The sequence below is a fragment of the Cupressus sempervirens genome, chromosome 4 (genome assembly GCF_028749045.1).
Source record: "Cupressus sempervirens isolate cs-2001-9-10 chromosome 4, ASM2874904v1, whole genome shotgun sequence".
Classification (NCBI taxonomy): domain Eukaryota; kingdom Viridiplantae; phylum Streptophyta; class Pinopsida; order Cupressales; family Cupressaceae; genus Cupressus; species Cupressus sempervirens.
In genome coordinates this window covers 376353939-376365875 of record NC_143121.1, presented here as the reverse complement: position 1 = coordinate 376365875, position 11937 = coordinate 376353939, and the positions used below count along the sequence as shown (strand labels likewise).

The 11937-nt window shown below is 30.7% G+C and overlaps 1 long non-coding RNA gene across 2 annotated transcripts; it reads left to right on the top strand.

Moving 5' to 3' along the window:
- Positions 1–913: 913 nt before the first annotated feature.
- Positions 914–10075, top strand: LOC149561639 (uncharacterized). 2 transcript variants are annotated; one of them, XR_016363457.1, is made up of 4 exons: positions 914–1049; positions 1855–1937; positions 8263–8328; positions 9604–10075. It is a non-coding gene; the product is annotated as an uncharacterized LOC149561639 (long non-coding RNA). The 2 variants fall into 2 exon arrangements; XR_016363458.1 differs by lacking the exon at positions 8263–8328.
- Positions 10076–11937: the final 1862 nt, after the last annotated feature.

Genomic DNA, 11937 nt, shown 5'->3' with positions numbered 1-11937 from the left:
TATATAACAACATGTAAAGGAATTTTAGGAAATTTATTTTTGGCATAAAAAGGTTGAAAAAATTTCAATCATTTTATCTCTGGTTAAGCGAATATACATTTGCAGGTTTTCTTCATTAAAGCTTATTTTGAAGTCTTATATGTGTTTCATTTTTGAAGTTCTCTTTTTATGCATTTGTCCTTCCAAGAGATGACTGCACTAGGTGTCAATAACTAATCCACATATCCCTTTATATTACCTTTTTTTTTTAATAATATGTCCAACCTAGCCATTTGCACTAAGTATTAAATTTTAATAATTACCAAGATAATATATATAAAATAAATAAGCCACAATTTCTTCTATATCGGTTGAAAGGGCTATAACAAAAATAAATGTTAAGATATCTAGGAGTACAATTAAATATAACTATTATACTTCTATGGAAATTGAAATTACTTCATACAATATACTTACATTCCATGCCATCTATAACAAGATATACTAGTTGTGCATATTTCATTTGGGAGTTGTATACAAGTCCTCTTGAAATTAAAAAGTGAAATTGAACTAATATTATCAATTTTATTTTAATTTTCTAAAAAATAATTCAATACAATTAAATTTTTCAAATATTATTTTATAAATTATTGTCTAAATAATATCACTTTTCTCATATTTATAATTTATAAATCTAATAGATATAATTATAATTGAAATTATATATATATAATGATATAAAAAACTAAGAAATTACTTTTTTCCTCAATTACAATATATTGTATTCCTATATAATATATTGTAACATATATCAAATTGTCACACAATTATATAAATAATAAAAAAATCGTTACCCCTTTTAATTTGTCACAAAAAAATGGACTATACAATTTGGAGGGAATTTATGTAAATCCCCCAAAAAAGCCCGCGACCACTCATTTTGCTCATTTTCGTTTTCATTTTCATCCACGAGTTTTTGCCGCCATGGGTCTGTTAATGTTAGATCATGGTTATGAAGGATTTATCAATTTTTTTTCAAGATCTCACACAAATTTCAGTCATCATTCCAGGTACGCAAACTCCGCCTGTTGCATTATTTTTTTTCAAAGGAAATATGAATTTTTTTTTTATCTCTTTCGTATATTTAAATTTTTTCATGCAATGAGCTCCATTTTTACAATATATTTCACTTGAATCTTGAGACCTCTATCTTCTTTTGCTAACGGCATTTCAAAAATCTCAAAATTGATGTATTTTGTGAGTGTTTTATGGAACTAGCAAGTTGTGGCTCATATATGGAAACCCTTATGTTCCTTTCTATTCTTTGTTATGGCAACTTGAAAATCAAGAAAATAATTAAAAGATAGATTGAAGGTTTGTTCAAATAAGATTTTCAAGACATTCTCACTTTTATAAAATACAGAGAAGGATAGTTTCAGTTCAATGAGATGTAAAATAGTAGCATGTAATGTGGTCAAGAAATAGTGAATCAAAGCTCTACATAAATCCATTTAGTTATCATCATTTTCCCACCTCTCTTACACTGTTGCATTTTTATGAGTAGTTAACATTCATCATTAATGCTCTCACATTGTTGGTCCTTTTCACTGTCATTCCATTTTGGTGTAACTATAGATATTACTATTTTGGTTATTTGACATTTGAATTCCAAAAAAACCTTACATAACAATGTGGTATATTTGTACTCTCAATTTCCCTCTTTGATTTCATGTTTCATTTTATTATTTATTTAGTACAAGGAGAAGTTTGTGTAGTACCAAAGGTTGTTTTCTATAAATTGTGGAGAATATTTGCACATGTTGGGGCATACCTATATCTCTCTTCTCATTTTTGTGTCTCGGGTTGTTGCAATAGTTTCTTTGTTTCATGAACTTTTTTTTGGAGGAAAGAATCAAAGATTAACCAAGGCATACAAGAAGACTTTAGAAGTTTCAATTGTAAGTATTTTCTTGTATACATTTCCACCCACAATGCATCTCTATAGATTTTCAAATAGAGTTATGTATTTATATTTTGTATGTTCTAGTTTCTTGTGAAATCAAAAAAATCATTTATCTCATGAACTTGCAATTTAGGTCTTAATATAATAAGCAGTGTTGAATTATGCAAACTTATACAATTATTAAAGCACTGCATGGTCATAGAGCTCAAATATCCTCTACATAAATTGCATATGTCTTAGGTTGGACAGTTGTACTTTATTTTATTTCCTTTTGCTAATGTGAAAAATGAATTTGATATCCTATATATGAGTTACATTCTTAAGTAAACTAGATTAGGATTTGTCAGAACTCATGAGATCCTAAACTTTTCCTTATATATAAATATTCAAATGGATTATTGATCCAAATTTTTAGGATACTCTGGACTGTTATTTATTTTCTTAAAGTATAGGTGTATATATAATTAAAATTTTAAATTATGCATAGTTTTTTATTCTTTATTAAATATAGATTAGCTGTTTATCATGTCACTTTTTCCTTCTGGAAGGGTTTGGGTCAAAATAATATCTAATTCCAGTCATTGTACCACTTATTGTGATATATTAATTGATGTAGAAGAAGTACTAAATTCTCATTAACACTCTCTTTTGCCTTGATATATGCTAGGATGCGCACTATGCCGCTATGCCTCAATGATCTACCAACTTGTTCTAACCTTCCATAGACCCTCTCTATCTTGAAACATGCCCTAAATATTGTAAACTCTCCTTCTCAACTATCAAATTCTTCAACATATCTCATTAATCTCCTTTGTTGCAATGACCCAACATACCTAGCCCTTGGGTTGCTTCATTCACCATATAATGTCTTTTCATCCTACCAATGGCCTTGAGAAGGTGAGGCTCATCAGCATTGAACACCATATAAATGTCAGAGTGACCCAAAACAAAAATATAACCTTGTGAGCACAACCACCTTGACAAATGAGAAGGCCCAGCATATGAATTGTCCTAATTATCATAGTGACTAGGATATTTCTTAACTAACAAGGCTTGAAAAATTATTGAAAATCTTGAACAAATGAGAGGAAGTAGGAAAAAATAATGAACAAGGAATGCAATCAGAGAATGGTACTAAAAAACTTAGTACTATAATAATAATAGTGAGGTCCTCAGGGAGCAAAAGTGATGCAGAGAATCTTGCAAACTAACCATCTTTAATGATGTTGATGATCCAATCAATAGAACATCATGTGAACAACATATTAGAGCCGTTATTGTAGTGTCATTTTTTAGATCAACTAAATCAACTCAAATAAGAAGGGATATTAAAATTATCAACTAGATCAATCCACATCTTCAACAATTCAATTAGTCTTTGATATGGAATAATGCTATGTTCCTCAATCTCATCAAGAGAAACATTCAAAAGTTGCTAGTACAAAATGGTATCATAACTTTTGTGATACTATTGACCTAGTTTTTCAGTCTTCTAGATTGCAATCTTTGGAACAAAATATAACTTCGGTTTCCCAAACTCTAAAATGTAGTTTACAATCTTTATTTTTTTCCAAATCCTTTATTAGTTATTATCTTCATGCAATGGCAGATAGATGATAAAATAAATCATTCCAAACTCACTACCTGATCCAATCCCTTGTGAAGATGAAAATGAAAATAATCCCTTAGTTTCTCCATGTCAACTAGTCTAATGATATCATGGACTAATGATATTGTGCTACTCAAGATTGTTTCTGAAATTCACCTTGCCTAATATATGATGGAAGATCAAAGTTATTTGTAAGTTGTAACTCCATAACCCAATTGAGCTTGCCTGATATAGGACGGGAGATCAGAGTTGTGTATAAGCTGCAAGGCTTAGTAAATATCTAGAAGTGTGTACTCCAAATGTTATGTTGCTACTCTTGAGGGGTAGAAATAGAGGGCATTCGTGGAGGGCACCTAACATAGGATTAGAGAAGCACGCCCCTTCAAAATTTCTCTCTGAGAACTAACATCATAGATACTCCATTGATGAAAAGCATTAGGAAGAAAGAATAACATTTTTTGAGCTAGATTGTGATATGTAGGTCCCACGTTAGAAAGAAAAAAAGACAGCAACTGAGAAATGAAGCATATGATCTAAAGTAGAGACAAAACTTGTAAGAGGTAGGGCTTAAAATAAGTGAACAAGATTGATCCATTCTGGAAATAGTAATTGTTCTCTTGAAAAAATTTACTGGGAACCTAATCCAGCTCCCTACTTTAGTTATTCTTCATATTCTCTCATAAGTTTAGTTTTGAAAATAATTAGATTGTATAATTCAATTGTAACCTTACTCTCTGTTTAGAAAAAAACTGACCAGTAATTGTGTCATTCAGTTGTGCATGGATGAATTCTTGGTTTGGACATTATATAATATAGGCAACCCCAAGCTGGGAATCAACCTTATAAATTATGCAAACATTAGAACTAATATAGGAAATTCCTGGTTCTTCAACATTAGAACTAATATATGCAACCGGAGATGTGAATCCCTATCAAATGTTGTACAAAAAGTTGGGAAAGGTCAGGGAAAAACTTCCGGCCTTAACAGTTTATCTTACGTAGTAGTGTTATATATCATTTCTTTGGCATCGAGCAAAATGATTTTTTGGTTAAAGATTGTGGGACTATCATAACACAAGCCAATCAAATGATTGTTTTATAGCCCATCTGATTTTTGAGAGGCATAAGTTATAACCATTTACTCTATTTAGTATCTGAATAATTTGAAGATGTATCTAATGATGAAGACTTGCACTTGAAATAAAACCACTCCTCTTTTGGAAATTCCCTTAAAGGAGGTTGGATAAAGTCAATATGCATTGCAATACCACATCCCCTCCCTTGTTCGTCCCAAAAAAGGAGCATTCGATCATGTCTATTTGCAGATCCACAAGCAGTGCAAGTAATTTCTGAAACATATTCTCCTGTAACTCAACTCGCTTTCATCTATGTCCCACTATATCCTTGGGGAGTAATCAAATATATACTATTAGACAATGCAGACTGACTATTCATCTCACACTTTTCACTAACTTCTGATTTCCATTAGGCATACTTGCCCAGACATTGTACTTGATGATTTTGTGAATATCATCTTCATTGTAAGATTTGATAATAAAAAATATCGCAGCATGGTGCTTCATAAAAAAATTAGAATGGTTGTAATTATTGATTGCGTTTAAGGACACTAAAGATTTCATTAACTTTGTCAAAAAAATTGAATTTGTTCTTTAGCTTACCTACTTTGTGCCAGTTCCTCGTTAATGGGCCTCCTCCTTGGATTTTTCATTGCATTTCTTGGGAGTAATATGATCAGTGATATATTTCCACTATTTATGGATGATACTTGTGAGTTTATGAAATTGATTAACTTGCATCTTAACTATCAAAAATCCAGATGAAGCAACTTCATGATCTATCATCAAAATATTTATTAAATACAAGGATATGTAAGATCAATATCATGAAACAAGATAATTTTACGAGGGTGAGAGTTTAATATTTTTGAAGTGCTATTAAAACTGCTTGGCATGGGTGAGGAGAACCCTAGAACAAATATGATTGGAGTTCATAAAGACCACAGAAGCAGTTGCCCTTGCAGCAGCAATTTTCCCTACTAGATCTAATCCAAGGTTGGTACTATCAATCTTATATATATATATATATATATATATCTTGAAATTTTCATATCATCTGGTCTCTTCCAACTGTAATAATCTGAAGTACCATCACCCACCTAAGACCAGAGTTAAAGAAATCTAGTTCAGAATTTTATTGGCCTTATCAGATCTATGTACCAAATAACTAAATGTTTTGAATTTGTTTTGGTTGTATAATACATCTTGTTTGTGATGAGATTTTATGAGGTAATCAGTTTCCCATTTGATGGCCTTGAGGGCATTGTTCATCTCTCTACTATCTTCCAGTTGATCTCTATACTCAATTACACTCCAGGCTATCATGGTGGCAATATATGCCATTGGAAGATCAAACTTAACATTATCTTCAGCATCATAGTATCCACCAGTTAAATCAAATTATCCACAATGAAGTAGTTTGTTATCATCAGCACAAAAATAAAGTTTGGAGGAGAGTTTGTAAAATTAGAACTTGAAATCCTCTGTTACGTATTTCTATAGTATTGTTGACAGTCACAGAGTTTGTAAACCATTTTTAGATGCAAATATCTCATGTAATAGTGGTAGAAAGAATGAGGAAGTAAGTTAATTGTATGTGAATCATTTTCAATGCATTTTGGTTTGGAGAGTCAATGGATAAATTGATGGTCTTGCACAATATTTATGACAATCACAATGACAGACACATTTTTACTTCTTCCAAGACTTTTTTTTTTGGTATTTTAATTGAATGAGTCCAGAAACCTATTTGAACTTGTATAAGGGAGAGTTAACTTTGGTTTGGAATTGACTTGATGTCTTTTTATCAAGTATTTTTAAAGTTATGATAAATTTCCTAAAACATACCAGAAACTGTTCCCAAGGTTATCTGTCGTAGTGAAAACGGCATAACTTTATTTCTAACCGTTAGATGTCTCTCTAAATTGAACTGAAGCTGTATACTGCATTTATCTAGACGTCCACCGAAGCGATTGAAAAAATAAGGTCATTTGCAAAAGTTATTAACTGATACAAAGCTGCTGAAACTTTTTGACAGTCATAGATTAGAAAGGAATTGTTTATTTGGTTTAATCTTTAACGAAAGGGTCATCAGTATATCTTACCAAGTCCTACATGCATCATATTGGCATCGAAGGACTAATGCCTTTAAGCTAGGTCATTGTCAATGGCATGCATATATACCCATAAGATCGCATTTGTCACATGCTGTATGTTTTATTTATTAATGATCTCTACCCATTTTCATAAGCCACTTTATATATTAAACATGTGGCAACACAGTCAGAATAGTGGCATTAATATTAATAGTTTAACATATACTTTTCCATTGCTTTCAATATTTATGACATAATAATTCCCAAGTATTCAGAATACCAAATCCCAACAAATTAGGATTTTAAACTTGGCTGAGATCAAAACTGATTTTCATAATTTTTTATCCATATGAAAGCATCATTTCAACTTACCATGTTTATAAATGACCCACTTGAGTATTAAGTATTGATGCTTTGTCTATGTCATCAGGAAGCTTAGTAGTCACTTTTTTTATTCTCTGTTAACAGATTTTATCAATCTGTGTCAAAATTGAAACCAACAAGGGACTGGGTCTTTTTTATTACACAGGCAAGAAACAAAGACTTGAGCTAAAGCATGAATGATAACTGTAGAAATGGCAATAGGAATTACATAGGGTTATTTTGTAAGATTAACATATAGGATGTATCTAAGAGAGTGAAACTAACCAAGTAGTATTTTTGAAACTTCTCATAAAATTTTAATTACCCTTTTTTACTCTTTGGTTTCTAGCATCTTATGAGTAGACATACAACAAACATAGGCTATGTTACCTCCATTTTGGTTGACACGCAAATATGTAAAGGTATTATAGTAAAAAACCACTGATTCTCATTGATTTGGAGAGCTTGCTAGATTCATTACTTTGCAATATATCAGGTAGTAACTCATTTTGATTGGAAGTATGCTATTCTTAAACCATAAATATTTCTATACATTGGAAGTATGCTGGAAAAGTCTCTGAAATGTTTTGGCTGTACACGTTCCAATTTCATTTCCTTGAATAGTTTTAAAATCTTTTGAACAAATCTATTTTGTATATCCTGTGACCGTAGCATTCAATGAGACCTCATTGCTTTGGGGTATTTTACCAAACATCTGACATGCCTTGTCTATGCTTCCACCTTTTATATACAAGTATACATAGGTAGTTGCAACCCGAACATTTGAAGAAAATTTTCTATATATGCTTTATACATAGTAGTTGCAACCCAAACATTTGAAGAAAATTTTCTATATATGCTTTATGGTTTGATGGATATTTATGCCTTGTTATAGAGATATCATTTTAACACAAGATATGAGCATGTTGGAAGTGCCATCTGATTAGTTTGGCAATCTGTTTGTTGTATTTTGTGGAAGAGTGTGATCCTCTTATGAGGACACCCATGACTTTGATATACAATAATTGCCATATTCTATCAAATGATGTCTCATTCTTTGATTTGATCAAACACTTTAAAGAGAATACACCATACTTTGGCATTTATCATACATCTTATTTAGCTTATTCTGAACCATTTTATCCCATCTTCATAATCACCTCAAGTTCCATGTAGGTCATTTTTGTACAGGTTATATGGAGTAGCCCATCCTGGCAGAACTGGTTGGGCAACACACTAATGGTCGATTCATAAATCTTCATATCTTCATTTTTGTGAGCCTTTTTTTTTTCTTTTTTATAACTTGAGATCTATGTGATTTTAGAACTCACTAATTGTTAGCAATGCTATGACCATGGCTCCTAAAAAAATGTTGTCAAGCTAAATACAAAAGGATCTCTTCCAGAGAGAAGTGAATTCACATGGAAGCAATTATTCAAATGGAAATAGTAGCGACAACAGAAGTGGTAGAAATATGGATATACTTGTTGAATTAGAGTTTGGACATTGAATAAGGAAAACTACATCTTGCTTAGATTCACGTCCAAAATGAGATGATACATTCAACATGGTTTTTTCATGAAAACATAGGCACATTAAAACTAAATTTAATGAACAATGTTTAGACCATGTGAAATATGACTTTCTGGTTGGCTGTGAAATCAAGGTTATAGTTTTAACTTGGATTCATATCACAATGGATATATATTCAGATGGAAAACATTGAAATTGATATATTTTTTGTTTTCTTTGTGAATGCAAATTTAATCTCTCTTATCTAGTTCTTTTGCAATCCACAGTGTGTTGTATTTTGTGTTCTCGTTTTCCTTGTGTTGTATTATATTCATCTTGATGATGGATCATGGAATTTGATTCCAAACATTGATTAAAATTTTTATAACACAATCAAATTCAAAAACTCTTAATGGTGATTATCACGAATTGTGGAAATTTCTTCTCTTTTCTATGTCATTATTGAGGAATAAGAGAACTACTTTTGAATCTAATTTTCTCAAATAGTTTTAGAACCTTTCTCTATCATTATTAAGGAATAAGATTACAAATTTTCTCTCTTAAAATATTATGATTTGCATTATAATTAATGCAGTTAGGTTTATGAAGAGACATAGTTGAAGGAGGTTAGTTTCTTGAATGTCACTCTTTTCCATCAAGCAAGACATATAAAAGAATTGACAAACACATTTCCCAATCATCATCCAAAAGAAAGGCCAAGACAATAATAAGGAAAGAGAAAAATATAAAACTTAGCCTTGCAATCTGGGTATGAAGATGATATGACACCAATAGTACATTTAAACTCTATTTGTTAGTGTCCATATCAAATTATATATGCAATTCTGAATCATGATATTGTATGATAGTTCATTCACTAATACATAGAAAGGCATATGTACAATTTTGATTGAATCTATAATATATTGCAATTTGAGAATATTTTATTATAACATTTGTTGCATACTGTACGCTCTTTCTGACTGTTGTAATTAGTCATAACAGGGAAATGGGAGGATAACAGACTGGGGGTGACCTTCTAATCATGCCACCCTATGATATGTGACTGAGGAGTTCCACGGGGCCAAGATTATGAGTTGTTGAGCTATTTTTGCAATACTGAATGTGTTTTTCGCAAGGTTGAGGTATATCCATTCTGGTAAGTTCATACAGAAACAAGAAACTTCCCTTTCAAGTCACTATGAGTTGAGTCAAGACGTTGAAGGGATTTCAATTGAGAAAATTTGGGAAACTTCTTGGTAGATGATCATAACTAAGGTTTATGGATTGAAGCTTGATGCAGTTCATGAAAATGGAGGACACATCCCCATATAGCTTATTATAACCCAAATCATATTTTTTCAAATTTTGCAACTGGGAGATATCTAAGAAAAGAGGACCATTAAGAAATTTCCAAGTATGATTTAGAGGTTCTCTCTATCATACACTACATCATAGTTTGCATGTTTTCTCTATCTGTAAGTGCTCTAAGAGATTTTTCAATTACCTTATTTAGTTTAGTATAATTCTTATTAATTATAAACTATAATGATCTATTTGCAGCTCTTGGGTTTTGCAAGAAAGGAATCTCTCAACAAGGTCGGTTTACCATATTAAAAGTGTCTTCAAAAACAAAATTTACTCTAGAGAACTATTTTCTTCGTCCATAATTTTACCCCTTCAAGTAAGAAAAAGTATTGAATTGATAAAAGATCATTTAGAATTCTAAATCTTAACCATAAATCTCATTTATCTGTTACTACCACTTTGTGCAAGATTTTTGTGAGACAACTTAAACAATGTTACTACCATGGAAAAGTATTGTAAGGGTATATTTTACAATTTATCCTTTCATTTTTGTTTATGTTAAAAATTAAATTTGTATAGTGGGAACGGGTTATTTTTCTCTCTGATATCAAATCCATTATATGAGTGGTTTCATTGATATCACTATCTTTCAGAAAAAGATTAAAGGTTGTCATCATTTACGTTAGTGAAAATCACTACCATTATATAGGGAGCTGCAAAATTGTATTTGATGTTGAAGTTCTTTGAGTATTTCAACCTTCATTCAATGGTACAAAAAAACATTCCAATCTCTAATATTTTGGGATAGCTCATTGGTTGTCCCTATAAAACCATTCTTTAATGGTATGGCTACATTATAGGAGTCAAGATTCCTTATACTTAGTTTTTCTCTTAGTCATCATTATTGGTGATAACCTTCTAATACAATGTCATTGTCTTATGCATCTATGCTTTCATCCCGCCATTCAAATATTTCTAATTGTTCACTCATTTAACACTATCACCATTTTTTCATTTTCATTGTGCTTTTAAATGAGGATAAAGGTTCATTAATTATAAATAGAAACTAGATATAAATCATTAAAGAAAAGATAATGAGGTTAACTCAAAAGATAAGAACAAATACAACGTGAAAAGTTACACATTGTATGATTATTCTTTAAAGGGTGCTAGCTCAATGGAAGAGCACAAGCTTTACAAGTAGGAGGATGGTGGTTCAATTCCATTGTGCCCTATTATGACCAAATATACTATAAAATATGTGACAAAATATGCTATTAAATATGCGACTAAATATAGTATTAAATATGCGACTAAATATAGTATTAAATATGTGACTAAATATGCTATTAAATATAATACTACATATACTATTAAATATTTGATTAAATATACTACTAGGCATGTGATCAAATATTTTACTAAATATGTTACTAAATATGTGACCAAATATATGATTAAATATGCTACTAAATATACCACTCAATATTTAACTAACTCAACTATCAAATATACAACTAAATACATGATTAAATATACTACTAAATATGTGGCTAAGGTAATGATCAAAATTAGTGACTAAAATTATTTAGTAGTAAATTTGATAGTGTTATAAATGACTGGATATTAACTACTATTAGTCACATGACTAAGTTTAGTCACCTATATACAAATTTTAGTGGTATTTTTAGTCACATATTGTTATCAATACATCATTTAACCATTGTCTTAATTGATCCTTGCACTTCATTACAACATCATAACTCAACCTTTCCCTTAAATACTTTTGTTACATCTTATTGATCAAATCCTCTTCATCAATCAACTAAGTGATAGTGCTTGGATCTTATAAGCAATTGTCATTCCTACAAATAACAGGTTTGACATCAATAACAAAACAATTATTGAAAACATTCTGTAAACAACATTCTCCCTCTTTGATCTTCAACAATGAGCTTTTTAATAAGATTTCCAACAATCTCCCTCTTTAGCATTGATGGCAAACCAAACAACTATTCAACCACAAGCTAA